At 37.8% G+C, this 15,089-nt stretch overlaps 1 protein-coding gene and 1 pseudogene across 6 annotated transcripts in view; one reads left to right on the top strand and one right to left on the bottom strand.

Moving 5' to 3' along the window:
- THOC2 (THO complex subunit 2) overlaps positions 1 to 8,792 on the top strand; it is a 128,241-nt gene extending 119,449 nt beyond the window's left edge. For 4 of the 6 annotated variants that reach the window (XM_037154127.2, XM_037154128.2, XM_037154125.2 and 1 more), the window contains exon 39: positions 6,027 to 6,114. The gene's annotated coding sequence lies outside the window, so the exon portion shown is untranslated. Of the gene's footprint in view, positions 1 to 6,026; positions 6,115 to 8,047 lie in introns of those variants that run through there. The other 2 variants (XM_037154129.2, XM_053662328.1) reach the window with 1 other exon arrangement.
- On the bottom strand, positions 6,010 to 6,683 carry LOC119055844 (tyrosine-protein kinase Fer-like; annotated as a pseudogene).
- Positions 8,793 to 15,089: the final 6,297 nt, after the last annotated feature.

Here is a 15,089-nt window from a genome sequence, read left to right as displayed (position 1 = left end):
GACTTTTTTTTGAGCACTCAGATCCTCATCCGAAGAGTTACTGTGTTGAGATGCCTTAAGTGATGCCTTAAGATTATTGAGGTGCCTAGAATGATTTGCCCTCTTCATTTGGTTCAGGGTGGCTATATTTGAAGTCGATTCTTTTTTTATAGTCCATTTTCTTGCCTCCATATTAGTTATCACTGATTAATGATATTAAGTGTGCAAGAGTGAGACGTGTCTGAGAGTCCATTCTGTATAAGGGTAATGAGTTTTAGGGTATAGATATTGTTATACCAATTTTGGCTGCAAAGCAGGGATTTGAGGTTGCCAGATAGGTAACCTCATGACTAGGGGTGTGCTTTTCCTGTTTTGTTATTCTGTGCTTGTTATCTAAGTAGTAGAGTAAAATGAGAGTTATGAGAGAGCGTTTAGAATTTAGTAATTTTTGAATTAGAAGGATTGTAAAAGAAGTATTACTGCCCGTTCTTCAAGTCTCGTCATCCCCTGCTTCAACAGCTACCTGTTTTCTGTAGTGAACTATGGACTCTTAATCTTTCTTTTCTTTTTTATTCTTAACCTTAAGCTTTCTTTTAGTTTGGCATTCTGCTTTTTACCTCTTGCTTTCACAAGATCTCCTTATTAGAGAAAACCAAAAAACCTACCTCATATCTTCATTAGGAAATGGGCCAACCATAGTCACTGACAACTCTCACTGTGATTTTTATCCATCTCTCTTCACTCAGTCCCTAAATATTATTCTTTGGTATGTGAAAGTTATGCTACAGATTCCTTTGAGTTCTTCACATAGGCCATGAATTTGTATTTTATCTCTCTATATTATCTCTCAGGACCAAAGGCAGGAAAAGACTGGCCCTGGGTGTTAGATGTTAGTTTGGTGGTCTTGTAGCAGAGCTCCTCATTTCAGGTACCCCTTTAAGATCCATTTAGCATGATTGTTCATCCTGTTCAATTTCTTGCTGATAATTACGTACTATACGTTTTTTTTTTTTTTCTTGGATAGACTCTTAATTTTGTGAGGCTCTGGTTGATACTTCTTTTTTCTGGCTGCCTCCCATTGGATATATTCTGGATGGCTGAGGTCTTTCCCTTCTTTTTTCCTTTACCTTTAAAGGTCTCATCATTTCAAATTGGCACCATTTACCCTTAGGCCACTTCAAATCTGCTGTCTCCTGCTGTATTTTACTTACTTTCTACAGAAAGGAGCTGCATATGTCACATTTCTGATATTTAAAGGTGTCACTAATTGTGAGAATCATTATTAATTTCTAGAACTTTTTTGAGAATGGTGTATAGAGAAATAACTGTGACTATAAATATCACCCTGATTTCAGAAACATTAAAATGATTGCATTAGAGTTAAGAAAATACAATGTAGAGCCCTGGCTGGTGTAGCTCAGTGGATTGAGTGTGGGCTTGCAAACCAAAGGGTCACCAGTTCGATTCCCAGTCAGGGCACATGCCTGGGTTGAGGGCCAGGTCCCCAGTTTGGGGTATGCAAGAGGCAGCCACACACTGATGTTTCCCTCTCTTTCTCCCTCCCTTCTTCTCTCTAAAACTAAATAAATAAAATCTTTAAAACAAAGTTTATAGTTGTGAGTATGCAAAAAATATTTTTTTAAAGAAAAGAAAATACAGTGTGCAAATGTGATCTAGATTAAATTTCTTGCAAGGTCTTTTGTCTTTTCCTGTCTCAAAACTTTAATTGCACAATTCTTTCTGCTAGTTCTCTATATCTTCTGTTACTTGTTATTGCTAAAGACTTTGTTCACATTTTTTTACCTCTCCTTGATTTATTTCCTTGAATACTACTAACTGCTTTCCCTTTAACCTTTGCTCTAGTTTCATCTTTAAAAATTAATGCCAATGAAATTTTTTTCTTAGAACCATCCTTAGCATCTCAATTTGAATTTGATACATGTGGTCCTCAATTCATGAATGTTGAGCTCAGTTAAATCATTGAGAATCTTTTTAGAGCCAGATGCTATGCTAAACTGAAACTTGTTCCTAGGCTTTGAGAAGCTCAATCTTAAACGTTATTCTTGATTTCAGAGAACATAGCACTTAGCTCTATCTTCTCCATCTGTATTTGTAATATACTATTTATTGCACATTCCTGTTCTAATCCTCCACTCCAACAAGGCCTAATATATTTTGCAGGTCTGTCTCTCACCTCCGTTCTCATATGTGCAACTTAATTATTTATTTTAAAGGACTTTATTTATTTCTTTTTAGAGAGGGGGAGGGAGGGAGAAAGAGAAAGAAACATCAATCTGTGGTTGCCTCTCGAGTGCCCTGCAACCCAGGCATGTGTCCTGACTGAAAATAAAACTGGCAGCCCTTTGGTTTGCAGTCTGGCACTCAATTCACTGAGCCACACCAGACAGGGCTTAGTTAATTCTTTTATTCTTTAATTCCAAGGTTGTAAATTCTTAGCCCTTTGGCAGAACATAGCCTGTTAGATGTACCTTTTGGACCTCACACAGTATTTAACGTTTTAAAAAAGTGGTCACCTTTAAAAGTCAGAAGAGATGACAAATCTGAATTTTAGTTTCTATTCAAGAATTGGGACTTCTGGCAACATTGTGTGCTGATTTCTGTATGGCAACTGTCAGGTAGACCTGCCTAGGTGCAGCCCCCCTTATACAGAGAGTGGGTCTTTTTTTTTTTTTATAGTGTACCTCAGTGAGTCCCCACATGGCTTACTTCATTTGTTTCTATTATATGAGGCCTGTCCAAAAGTATGCATCCATGAAAAGTAGAGACTATTATTGAAAAACATACAAGCTACAAGAAACATTGTACATAGGACAATGGCACCTCAGTCCCCTTCAAAGTAGGCAGCTTTGGACCTCGCACAGTTCTTCCAATCTCTATCAGCTGCCCCATTGTGTTTTCCTGAATCTCATCAATGGTCTGAAATCTCTTCCCTTTTAAAAGTAATTGTAGTTTTGGGGAAAGCCATATGTCACAGGACGCCAAATCTGGGCTGTCGGGAGGCTGAGTCATCTGGGTGATTTGATGTTTTGCCAAAAAACTCTGCTTGAGATGTGATGCATGAGCAGCTGCATTGTCATGATGAAGCTGCCAATCACCAGTTGCCCATACCTGCAGCCTTCTGAGTCATCCAAACAGTTTCTGTGGAAGAATGTTCAAGCTTAACACAAAATTTGATGCAGATTCGTCGCTTTACTCACTCACTCATTTTGAATGCAATGGCCACACAGTACACTTGCTCACTGAATGGCATCTACTGCCCCTACTGACTAGTACTGTGAAGTCATCATTGTTCATGCATGTGCATTCCAGTCCACTCTCCTTGGCTGCCAGGTTACATTGATGGTGTGCAAACCATTCTCATTGTATTAATAGTAGTTGGACTTTCTCCAGACAGACCTTGTATACTAACCCCTGCAAAAAATTGATTTTGTAATTTCTCTTATGAGTCTTTTTTCTTCAGCCCATACTTAGAAACTGACCTCCTAAGTGCTCAGAGATCACTTATTTTAGGACTGTGTTGCCATACACAGGCATAATCCTAGATGCTGGTAATGTGTTGGAGTGTAGAGCATTTCAGGTTTCATTCTCAGTAGTTTCCCATTGCTTTCATGTGTGGGGGCTTGCCTACAGAGTCCTAGTCACTGATTCTTACTTATGTATGAGTATGTTATATGTCTCTATCCTTAGATTGTGATCTTGTTAAAGGCAGTAACTTCATTCTTTCCTTCTAATCAAACAACCAAGTATTTTTCTTTATTACCTGTTAGGTTTCAGCTATTATGTTAACTTTACATGGAGAACTGTGTACAGAAGTATTAAGTGTATCTCTTTGGGATTGAAGAGAAATAGCATTGACTTCATGGGGTGTTTTTTTGCCCTCAAGAAGTTTTAATTTATTTGCAGAATTCGATAGTATACTGTTTACAAAGAAGTTGCTTTGTGTGCTCCAACATATTTTTTAAAGATTTTTATTTACTTATTTTTTAGAGAGAGAGGAAGGGAAGGAGAAAGAGAGGGAGAGAAACATCAACATGCGGTTGCCTTTCACATGGCTCCCACTGGGGACCTGGCTGGCAACCCGGGCACATGCCCTGACTGGGAATCTAACTGGCGACCCTTTGGTTTGCAGCCCACACTCAATCCACTGAGCTACACCAGCCAGGGCCCAACATTTTTTTTGAGGGCAAGTTTATTATGCTTTCATTTGAGTCTCTATGTAGTAACCATTGAATGTGTCCAAAAGTTTTGTGCACGGATATTCATAGGCACCAAAAAAGTTGGAGAGAACAGGAGGAATTTTCTATTTTTTTTCTTCCACTTAAGGTAGGCCAAATATTTAGTAAGGTGCGGTGCTGTTTTTCTTTTTTTAATCTGGACATAGGCATAAGCATTTATAAAAGGCTCCTGTGCCACCATTTACCTTTGAAAGTGACTATCCCCTATATATGCATTTACCCTGAGAGTCACCTCTGGTTATGCTAAGACTCAGGTCAAGAAAATCTCAGTTTTAATTTTGTTTCATCTTATCCACATGAAACATCCCAGGAAGTGTGTTTGCTATGTTAAGAATTGCTAGGTAGCAATATAGGGAGGGGTAAATGAAAGAAGTGAAATAGATGTCTGTCCCTGTAACTTCTTTCATCCTCATAAATAAATGTTCATTTGACTTTTTAGCTGTCAACTTCATCTATATATGCCTTTTTACTTGGAGGGAGAGGGAGAACAAAGTAGTATTGTGAAATCTTGAAGGGAACTGAATTCTGGAATACCTTCTTTGAGGCCAAGACACTTAACCAAAAATAATCTGTTAATTCATTGTGGACTTCTGTTTTCTCTAAAGCACATTTTGCCATGAGGGAGAGCTATTTTATGAGGAATCTATGAGCTATTGAAACATTTTTTAGGACCTTCTTGGTGAATTTGATCATAAAATTAGATAGTGTGTGTTTATAAAAGCATACCTCTGACAAGAAAGGCTGAATTTGTATTTATTTTTCTTCTCTACTCTGATCGCCAGTATAGCTGCTCTTTTCTCTAGAACACCCTTCTTTTCAAACTTGTTTCTTGCTGTCATTGGTCCCTATCAAATAACATCATTTAAAATCAACTGCCTCAACCCTGAGAGGGTGCTCTTCGAGGTCATTTCATGCAGTTTTTTGATGTCTTGAAAAAGGAGGAGAAAGTGGTAGAACATAGGTAAATGACAATGTTACTGGTTTGTCAGGGCCTGTTTCTGGCAAGAAAAAAGGAAAAAACCTAGAATGTCCAGATAATTCTCAGTAGGAAGTGATGTTTACAAAGGTAATCTTGTCTTAGCAAAGTGGAGGGCCACTTTTTTAAAGAATGTGTCCTGCAGACATGGTATTACCAGTGCTGTTTATAGCACCAATAAAGTTAGAGATGTCCAGGAGGAAGTGTGGGTAACTCTAAACTGGACCTGAAGTAGAAATAGAAACCCTTTGAGAAACGTTAACAGTTCTTGGTGTGAAAAACATAGATCTGTGTGATCCATTGTATTTAGAGGCTGTGCTTTCTTGTTTACAGTGGTTAAAGGGGCCCATATTTTAATAAAAAGTTAATTTTAAAAAACTCTAGAGACTATTCCAGGTAAATTCATTGTTAATGGGAAGAAAATATTCTGCTGGAAGGTAGGAGTCCTAAAGGCTACATTTGGCACTGTTTCATCACTATGTGACTTTCTTCTTGACCACAGTTTGTGAAGTTCAGTGAACTTGGGTTGGTTTTCAAGTTTGTAATCCCAACACTTCATATATATATGATTTGAGAGAGAGAAAGATCAATTTGTTGTTCCAATTATTTATGCATTCACTGGTTGATTCTTGTTTGTGTCCTACCGGGGATCGAACCCACAACCTTGGTATATTGGGATGATGCTCCAACCAACTGAGCTACCCAGCTAGGGCTCTTCAGCATTATTTTATAAATACACTCTGGACACTGCTGAGAGACTGACATCCAGTGTCTTCTTTCCACTTGCTTTTGTGCTTGCTAATTTGTCATTCCAGGGTATGGACAGATCCCTAAGCTGAAGGTCTCCCAGAGGAGGATGCCAAAGCTCCATGCGTCACTCTCAGAACGGTATCTCCCATAATTAAGAGCTTCTGGTGCTGTCCATTTAATGGGAATCTGCTTTAAGTCAGAAGATGAATATACACCACCATCCTCTTGATGAGACATTCCAAAGTCACTGATTTTCAGAACATTATTTTCACCTCCAGACAGTTCCTTTGCAGCAAGGTCCCTGTGTATACAGTTTTTACTTGAAATTCACCATCCAGAAGCAGCATCTAATGAAAATTTCACTAACTGTTCCAGTTTATCCTTCTTTCTCAGAAAGGAGAGGAAATCGCCTCCTGGAACCAGTTCCTTAATAATGTAGATAGACTGCATTTGTGAATGAACTCATAAGTTTGACAACATTGGGATGATTGTATTGCTTGAGGATTTTGACTTCTTGTAAAAATTTTAATTTTCATTCCTGGGAAAGATCATCCTTACGTGTTTTAACAGCAATAGCGGTTTTATCCTTCAATATGCCCTTAAGTGTCATCACAATTTCCCTTGCTCAGTAATTCTCCTGTTGTGACATCTTTCTGATTGAGAACCTACTTCTTATTCTTCTTACGGCTGTACTGATACCATGATACTCTTGATTGGAACATTGACTTTTTTTGCCATTTAAAAAATGAGATGAAATTCATGGAACAGAAAACTTGCCATTTAAAAATGGGTTTTAGTATATTTATTGATACTGTGTTGTGTAAACATCACCATGAATTCTAGAACATTTCCATCACCCCAAAGAGAACCCACACCTGTTAACAGTCACTCCCAGTTCCGCCCTTCCCCAGCTCTGGGAAATAATTAATATACTTTTTGTCTCTGTAGATTTGCCTGTGTTGGACATTTTATAAAAAATGGAATCATGCAATATAGTGACCTTTTGCGTCTGGTTTCTTTCATATAGCATCATATTTTCAAGGTTCATCCATGATATAGCATGTATCAAAACTTCCTTTCTTTTTATAACTGAATAATCCATTGTATGAATGTGTACCATATTTTATTTATCCAGTCATCAATTATGGACAGGAACAATGAGTTTTAAGTATTAAAATTGTAAGTTCACCATTAGTATATCCACAATTATAATTAAGAAGATATCAAGATTATACATGGTGTGAACGGAATGCTGTATAGAAATGATATATAAATTATTTGTCAGCATTTCATGCAAGTGTGATTATTTTCTAAGGCTCTTCTAGCTCTGATTTTATGAAATATGTGAATGTAGTATTTTCATCAATAAAGTTTAATGCGTTAAGCATTAGTTTAAAATGAATGAGAAAATGTTAGGCAGATAAGTTATTTGCCACATGTTGTAATGATCATGTTTTGAATTTATTTCAGTATGCAGTATTTGAAAAATGTCAATACATAAAGGAAAGGAAATGAGTATAATTAAGTCAATATATTTTTAAAGCGATTTTTATAATTTAGCAGACATTGCATCTTAATATAAGTCACTATTAAAGTCATGCCCTTGTGAAAAATGTGATGTCATTTTTCTCTTTTTTTTGTTGATCATGTTAAAATTGGTTCTTTTTCATTGCTATGTGTTATATTTACTTTTGACAAGCTATTGCCTGCCCCTGAAGAACATTTTACTCGTTCTATTTCATTTTTCCCTTCTTCCCCTCCCCCACTCATCCCTCTTTCACAGATAAAATGTTCAGTGTTTCTTATTTTGAAGTCATTGTAGTGTGCCTATCTTTAATGGTTTTTGAGAGTGGGCAATAAGAAATACACAGCTATTTCATCCTTATCTAGGGATTTAATTCAAGCCTTTGTTATTGATTAGAACTCACTGATTTTTTCTACTTTGTTAAACCAAGCTTCCCTCCCCTCCCTTTCTTCTCCCTCCTCCCTCTCCCCTCCCTTCTTCTTCCAACTTCTTTCTTCTCTCCTTTCACCCTTCCCTCCTTTCTTCCTTCATCGATCAATATAATCACTTTGTTTCTTTCAGATGAGATTGAAATGCAATGGTTCAGCTGTGACCAGACATGTATAATCCTGAGTAGATTGCCAAGAATCACGAATGAAGAGGGCCCAGTTGCATCTTCTTAAATTATTCATTTATCTGCTTTATTGCCCCATGCTGAAAACTTTAAATTGTTGAGTTGTACATTACTGTATTTAACTTGTTGCTTAGTTTCTGCATATTTATTTTCAGTAAATGGCTGAAAGTGTTAACTGTTCCATATTTTTAGCACAATGTGCTGCATAGAGTTCCCAAGAAGCAAATAAGGTTTCATGTGTACAGAATTTCACTTCAGGTTTAGTTTTTTTTTTTTTTAAATCTGAAATGTCTTCTTTTTATTGTTTGAAGCTGAAAATAAACAATTATTGAACTATTTTGAATTTACCTCATTTAAAAGTCATTTTTAATTTATTATTTGGCCTGTTTTTAATATTATTCACTGAAAACAAAGTAGGAGCAGTGTCTAATGCAATACTTAAAGTTCACTTTATATAGTACATGTACAACAGTAAAATCTGTCTAAAAAAAGAAAAAGGTACCAGCACGCACTTGTCCCTTGCCATTTTTTCTTGTTATTTTGTTAGACAAATTTGTGGTGGGTGGGTGGGGATGTCAAAACTTAGTTTTGTTTTAATTCTACAGCTAAAGGAGCTTTGTATTGCTGAACTTTCACCTGGAAAAGTTTGAGTGACATTTTTAAAAGAAAATTTTTTAATCTACTGAATTCTAATGGTGTAACCTTTTTTCTAATAAACAGTTTTCTCAAATGATTGTGTATGTTGTTGCTTATTCAAAATAACCTAGCAAAGATCACTCAGTAAGTTTCCTAGCCCTTTTCTTACCTCCTATCTTAGTCCATGAACTATAATGTTTTTCAGTGATATCTCCCTTAAGTATATGAAAACATTCTATTTGCTCACCTCTGTGCCTGGGGTAAACATTGGGCTGAAATGATGCCAAGAATTACCATTTATTCTTCAGTTACTTGGAACCAATGATACCTATGTAAATTAATTTTTTTAATGAAATATTTTATTTATCGTTAGAGGGGAAGGGAGGAAGAAGAGAGGGAGAGAAACTTCGATTGGTTGCCTCTTGCACACCCCCAAAGGGAGCCCTGGCCCACAACCCAGGCATATGCCCTGACTGGGAATTGAACTGTCAACCCTCTGGTTTGCAGGCCTGCACTGAGTCCACTGAGCTACACCAGTCAGGGCTGCAAATTCTTTTTAATGACAAAGGCTATAATTTTAAAAAGAATTGGACAAAGCTGAGCATATTCTAGTATTGGTAAAAGGATGTATATCTTGATGCTCCTTTTCAGGTAATTGTAATTTTCAAAATTTGATAATCACAATATTTATGGGAGAGTGATCCATGTAATGACCTTTTGAGTACCTATAATGTGCCTGGCATAAAAAGAAATGATGTGTCTTAGAATTATTTTGACATTGAGAAAATAACTATGGTTTACCTCAAAATCATTTGTCTGAAATAGGAAAGCGCTTGCTTTCACATTTTAAAGCATGATTGTGAGTTTGAATGAGAACGCTTGCTACTACTTAGCATAATATCACTTCTCTCTATTCCCAAAATTATTGAACACAGGTAATCTTTGGTTGTGGTCTTGGTAGAAATGCATTGAGAGGGGAAAATACTAACTTTTGATTTAACTGTGGAAAAGTTATGTTGCAAGTAGCAAATCTGTATGTGTGTAGTAATAGCTGTTTTTAAGCATCTACTCTGTTCTGGGTACAAAGCAGTTGGCTTGAGAAATGAGGGCCAAATAAGCTGTACTGGTGGTCAGCAAAGTCTGTGAAGAATCAGGTAGCAAGTGTTTTAGGCTTTGCAGATTATATGGACCCTGTTGCAACTCCTCAGCTCTGCCATTAGCATGAAAACAGCCATAGATGATATGTAAATGAATGAGCATGACCAAATTTCAGTAAAACTTGATTTATAAAAACCTGTTAATAAGAATCCATGAAAGACTTATATAACAAATATTTGAGTGCCTCTTATGCACCACAGGTGTAGCCGTGAGCAAAACAAAGTCCCTGCCCTTAGGGAACTTGTAGTCAGTGGAGGCAAACAGCAATTTAATGTTAGGTGGAGGGAAGTCCTCTGAGGAAAAATAAACCTGGGTTGAGGGATTGGGTGAGGCAGGGTCTTACCGCTTTATGTACAGAGTGATAATGTGGAGTGACAATATGCAAGGCAGGATATTTTGAGGCATTTATTACAGTATGAATATTAATATGAGCATTAGCTATCTTTTATCCCCCACTCATTGAGCTTTTGCATGAAAATCGTGTAATATGCAGGATTTCTCTCAGGATGTAGGCTGTGAGCTCTAGTGTCTTGTGTTTAAGCTTGCCATTTACTAGAAAAGGGGTTTTAACTTTAGGCTCATAAACGGACTTGGAGGATATCTATGGATCCCCCAGAAATTGAATGCAAGTTGTAGTGTGTGCATTTTTCTGAGTCTATAGCTTTCACTTGATTCCCAAAAAGATGTAAAATGGTGAGTTTGCTTTTTCTTGGTCTTGTTCCAAAGAACTCCAAAACCTTTATAACTAACCCTGAACCTGTCTTCTCTAGAGCTGGCGAGAAGTTGGAAAATAGTCATCCATTCCCTCCCTTGTTTTAAAAGTTAGGGGCAAAAATGAGAACATCTTGTCAAATGATCTACAAGTGATTTTCAATTTAGTGAAAAGTCACTAGTTAATATGATAGTATAGTGCCATTTTTTGCCATTTAATATTTTTTTATTTTTCAGTTACAGTTTACATACAATATTATATTAGTTTCAGGTATATGCCTAGTGATTAGACATTATGTAGTTTACTAAATGATCATCCCTATCAATCTCCTACCCATGTGACACCATACTGACTAACATTCCTTATGCTGTACTTTACATCCTCATGACTTATCTGCAATGTCCCCCATTCCTTCCCTGCCTTTGCCCGCCTCTACCCAGTCTCTTTCCCCTGTCCTGGGCCTTCACCACATTGTTGTCTGTGTCCATGGGCTATGCAAGTAGGCCTATATGTTCTTTGGCCAATTTGTACTTCTTAATCCCTTCACCTTTTCCCCTCATCTTCCCAAGCACCCCCCACCCAATCTGGCAACCATCAAAATGTTCTCTCCTTCTATGAGTCTTTCTTTTCTGCATGTTTATTTTTTTATATTCAGTTGCTGATAGACATGTGTTTATTGCCATTTTATTCATGTTATTTTCATCTTTTCTTCATAAAGGACACACTTTAATTATTAATTTCATATAATACCAGTTTGTTAGTGATGAAATCCATTAGCCTTTTCTTGTCTGGGAAGTTTTTTATCTTTCAATTCTAAAATATAGCTTTACTGGGTAGAGAATTTTTCCTCTTTTTTTAAAAATTACATTGTATTGATTATGCTATTTCAGTTGTTTCAATTTTCCCCCCTCTACTCCCCTCCACCCAACACCCTGCACTCCCTCAGACAATCCCCACAACCATTGTTCATGGGTCATGTTTAGAAATTCTTTGGCTTCTCCATTTCTTATTCTGTACCTTACATTCCCCTGATTATTCTGTAACTACCTATTCGTAATTCTTAATCCCTTCACCTCTTCACTCTTTTCCCCACATCCCCTCCTATCTAGGAATCAAAATGTTCTCCATGTCCATGATTCTGTCTCTGTTCTTGTCTGCTTTGTTTTTTTTTTTTAGATTCAATTATTGATAGATACATTTTAATGCAATTTTATTGTTTGTAGTTTTGATCTTTTTATTATTCAGTTACAGTTGTCTCAAATTTTCCCCTGTTGCTCTCCCCTGCCCTGCCCCACCCCACCCCCATTTCCTTAGTCCCCATCCTCTTGTCTATTACCATGTGTCCTTTATATATGTCCCTTGACTAGACCCTTCCTTTCTTTCCCTTGTTATCCCTCTCCCCCCTCCTCTGGTCACTGTTGCTTTGTTCTTTATTTCCATGTCTCTGATTCTATTTTGTTCTTTTTTTTTTTGTATTGTTGATTGGGTTCCACTTATAGGTGAGATCACATGGTGTTTGTCTTTTACCACCTGGCTTATTTCACTCATTATAATGCTTTCCAGTTCCATCCGTGCTGTTGCAAAGGGTAGGAGCTTTTTCTTTCTTTCTGCTACATAGAATTCCATTGTGTAAATGTACCATGCTGTTTTGATCCACTCATTTACTGATGGGCACTTAGGCAGTTTCCGGCATTTGGCTGTTGCTCTAAGTAGTGCTGCTATGAACATAGGGGTGCATAAGTTATGTTGAATAGGTTAGTTGGGATTCATAGCGTGAATTCCCAGTAGCAGGATCGTTGGATCAAAAGGCAGTTCCATCTTCAGTTTTTTGAGGAAATTTCATACTGTTTTAACAGTGGCTGCACCAGTCTGCATTCCCACCAACAGTGCACTATGGTTCCCTTTTCCCCACATCCTCATCAGCACTAGTTTGTTGATTTGTTTATGATGGCCATTCTGACCACTGTGAAGTGATCTCTTGTGGTTTTAATTTGCATCTCTGTGATGGCTAGTGACGCTGAACAATCTGTCATATGTCTATGTGCCCCTGTATGTCCTCTTTGGAGGAGTGTCTATTCAAGTCCTTCATCTACTTTTTAATTGGATTGTTTGTGTTCCTGGAGTGGATTTATGTGAGTTCTTTACATATTATGGTGATTAAACCCTTGTCTGAGGTATCATTGGCAAAAATGTTTACCAATACAGTTGGGTACCTTTTCATTTTGCTGATGTTTTTGTTAGCCATGCAGAGCTTTTTATCTTGAAGTCCCATTTGTTTAGTCTTTCCTTTATGTCTTTTGTTCTAGGGGACATGTCAGGGAAAATATTGCTGTATGGGATATCTGACATTTTACTGCCTGTATTTTCTTCTAGTGCTTTTATGGTGTCACAACTTACACTGAAGTGTTGATTCATCTTGCATTTATTTTGCTGTATGGTGTTAGTTAGTGGCTGAGTCCCTTCCCTTCCCTTCCCTTCCCTTCCCTTCCCTTCCCTTCCCTTCCCTTCCCTTCCCTTCCCTTCCCTTCCCTTCCCTTCCCTTCCCTTCCCTCCCCTCCCTCCCCTCCCCTCCCCCCCCTCCCTCCCCTCCCCTCCCCTCCCCTCCCCTCCCCTCCCCTCCCCTCCCCTCCCCCTTCCCCTCCCCCTTCCCCTCCCCCTTCCCCTCTCTTCCCCTTCCCCTTCCCCCTTCCTTCCCCTTCCCCTTCCCTTTCCCTTCTTCCCCATCCCTCCACTCTCCTCCCCTCCCCTCCCTTCCCATTCTCTTCCCTTCCTTTTTTTTTGTATGTATCTATCCAGATCTCCCAGCACCATTTAGTGAAGAGACTATTTTTACTCCATTTTGTGATTCTGCCCCCTTTGCTGAATATTAATTGACCATAGAGACATGGGTTTTGTCTGGCCTCTCTGTTCTGTTTCACTGATCAATGTATCTGATCTTATGCCAGTACAAGACTGTTTTGATTACCAAGGTCTTGTAGTATAGTTTGATATATTATTGTGATCCCTCCTACTTTGTTCTTTTTCTTAAAAATTTTTTAATTTAATTATTTTTCAAGTACAGTTTTCTTTTACTCCCATCCTAGCCCAACCAGTGTTGTGCTCCCCATCTCCCTCCCATTTCCACCCCCCTTAGTTACTGTCTCTGTGTCCTTTATACTTGTTCCTCTAAATCCCTCCCCTATTTCCCCTTAAATTCACTTCCCTCTCCCCTCTGGTTGCTATCCCCCTGTTCTTTATTTCAGTGTCTTTGTTTTTATTTTGCTTGCTTATTTGTTTTCTTGTTTAGCTTCCTGTTAAAGGTGAGATCATATGGTATTTGTCTTTCAACATGTGGCTTATTTCACTCAGCATAATGCTTTCCAGTTCCATCCATGCTGTTGCAAAGGGTAGGAGCTCCTTCTTTCTTTCTGCTGCGTAGAATTCCATTGTGTTATATATGCACCATAATTTTTTGATCCATTCATTTACTGATGGGCACCTAGGTTGATTCCAACTCTTGGCTATTGTAAATTGTGCTGCTATGAACATTGGGGTGCATAGCTTCTTTGAGATTGGTGTTTCAGGATTCTTAGGATATAATCCTAGCAGTGGAATTGCTGGGTCAAAGGCAGGTCCATTTTTATTTTTCTGAGAAAATTCCATACTGTTTTCCATAACGGTTGTACCAGTCTGCAATCCCACCAACAGTGAATTAGGGTCACCTTTACCCCACAACCTCTCCAATATTTGTTGTTTGTTGCTTTGTTTATGATACCCATTCTGACTGGTGTAAAGTGGTATGTCATTGTGGTTTTAATTTGCATCTCTCTGATGGCTAGCGATATTGAGCATCTTTTCATGTGTCTCTGGATAGTCTCTATGTCCTCCTTGGAGAAGTGTCTCTTCAAGTCCTTTTCCCATTTTTTAGTTGGGTTAGTTGTCTTCTTAGGGTGCAGTTGTGTGACTTTTTTGTATATTTTGGAGATTAAACCTTTGAGGTATCATTGGCAAACATGTTTTCCCATACAGTTGCTTGTCTTTTTATTTTAATACTGTTTTCTTTAGCCATGCAGAAGCTTTTCATTTTGATGAGATCCCATTTGCTTATTCTTTATATTCCTTGCTCTAGGGGACATATCAGTAAAAATGTTGCTGCATGAAATATCTGAGATTTTCCTGCCAGTGTTCTCCTCTAGGACTTCAATGGTGTCACGGCTTGTATTTAAGTCTTTTATCCACCTTGAATTTATTTTGGTGGATGGTGTAAGTTGGTGCTCAAGTTTCATTTTTTTTTGCATGTAGCTGTCCAGTTCTCCCAACACCATTTGTTGAAGAGGCTATCTTTACTCCATTTTATGTTACTACTCCCTTTGTTGAATATTAATTGACTGTAGAGAGTTGGGTTTATTTCTGGGCTCTCTGTTCTGTTACATTGGTCTATGTGCTGTTTTTATCACAGTACCAGGTTGTTTTGATTACAGTGTCCTTGTAATACAGTTTGATAT

Source organism: Artibeus jamaicensis, unplaced genomic scaffold (genome assembly GCF_021234435.1).
Source record: "Artibeus jamaicensis isolate MK-2021 breed Jamaican fruit bat unplaced genomic scaffold, CSHL_Jam_final contig_240, whole genome shotgun sequence".
NCBI classification, from domain to species: domain Eukaryota; kingdom Metazoa; phylum Chordata; class Mammalia; order Chiroptera; family Phyllostomidae; genus Artibeus; species Artibeus jamaicensis.
The sequence above is the reverse complement of the archived record's forward strand: the minus strand, read 5'-3'. Positions and strand labels throughout refer to the sequence as shown.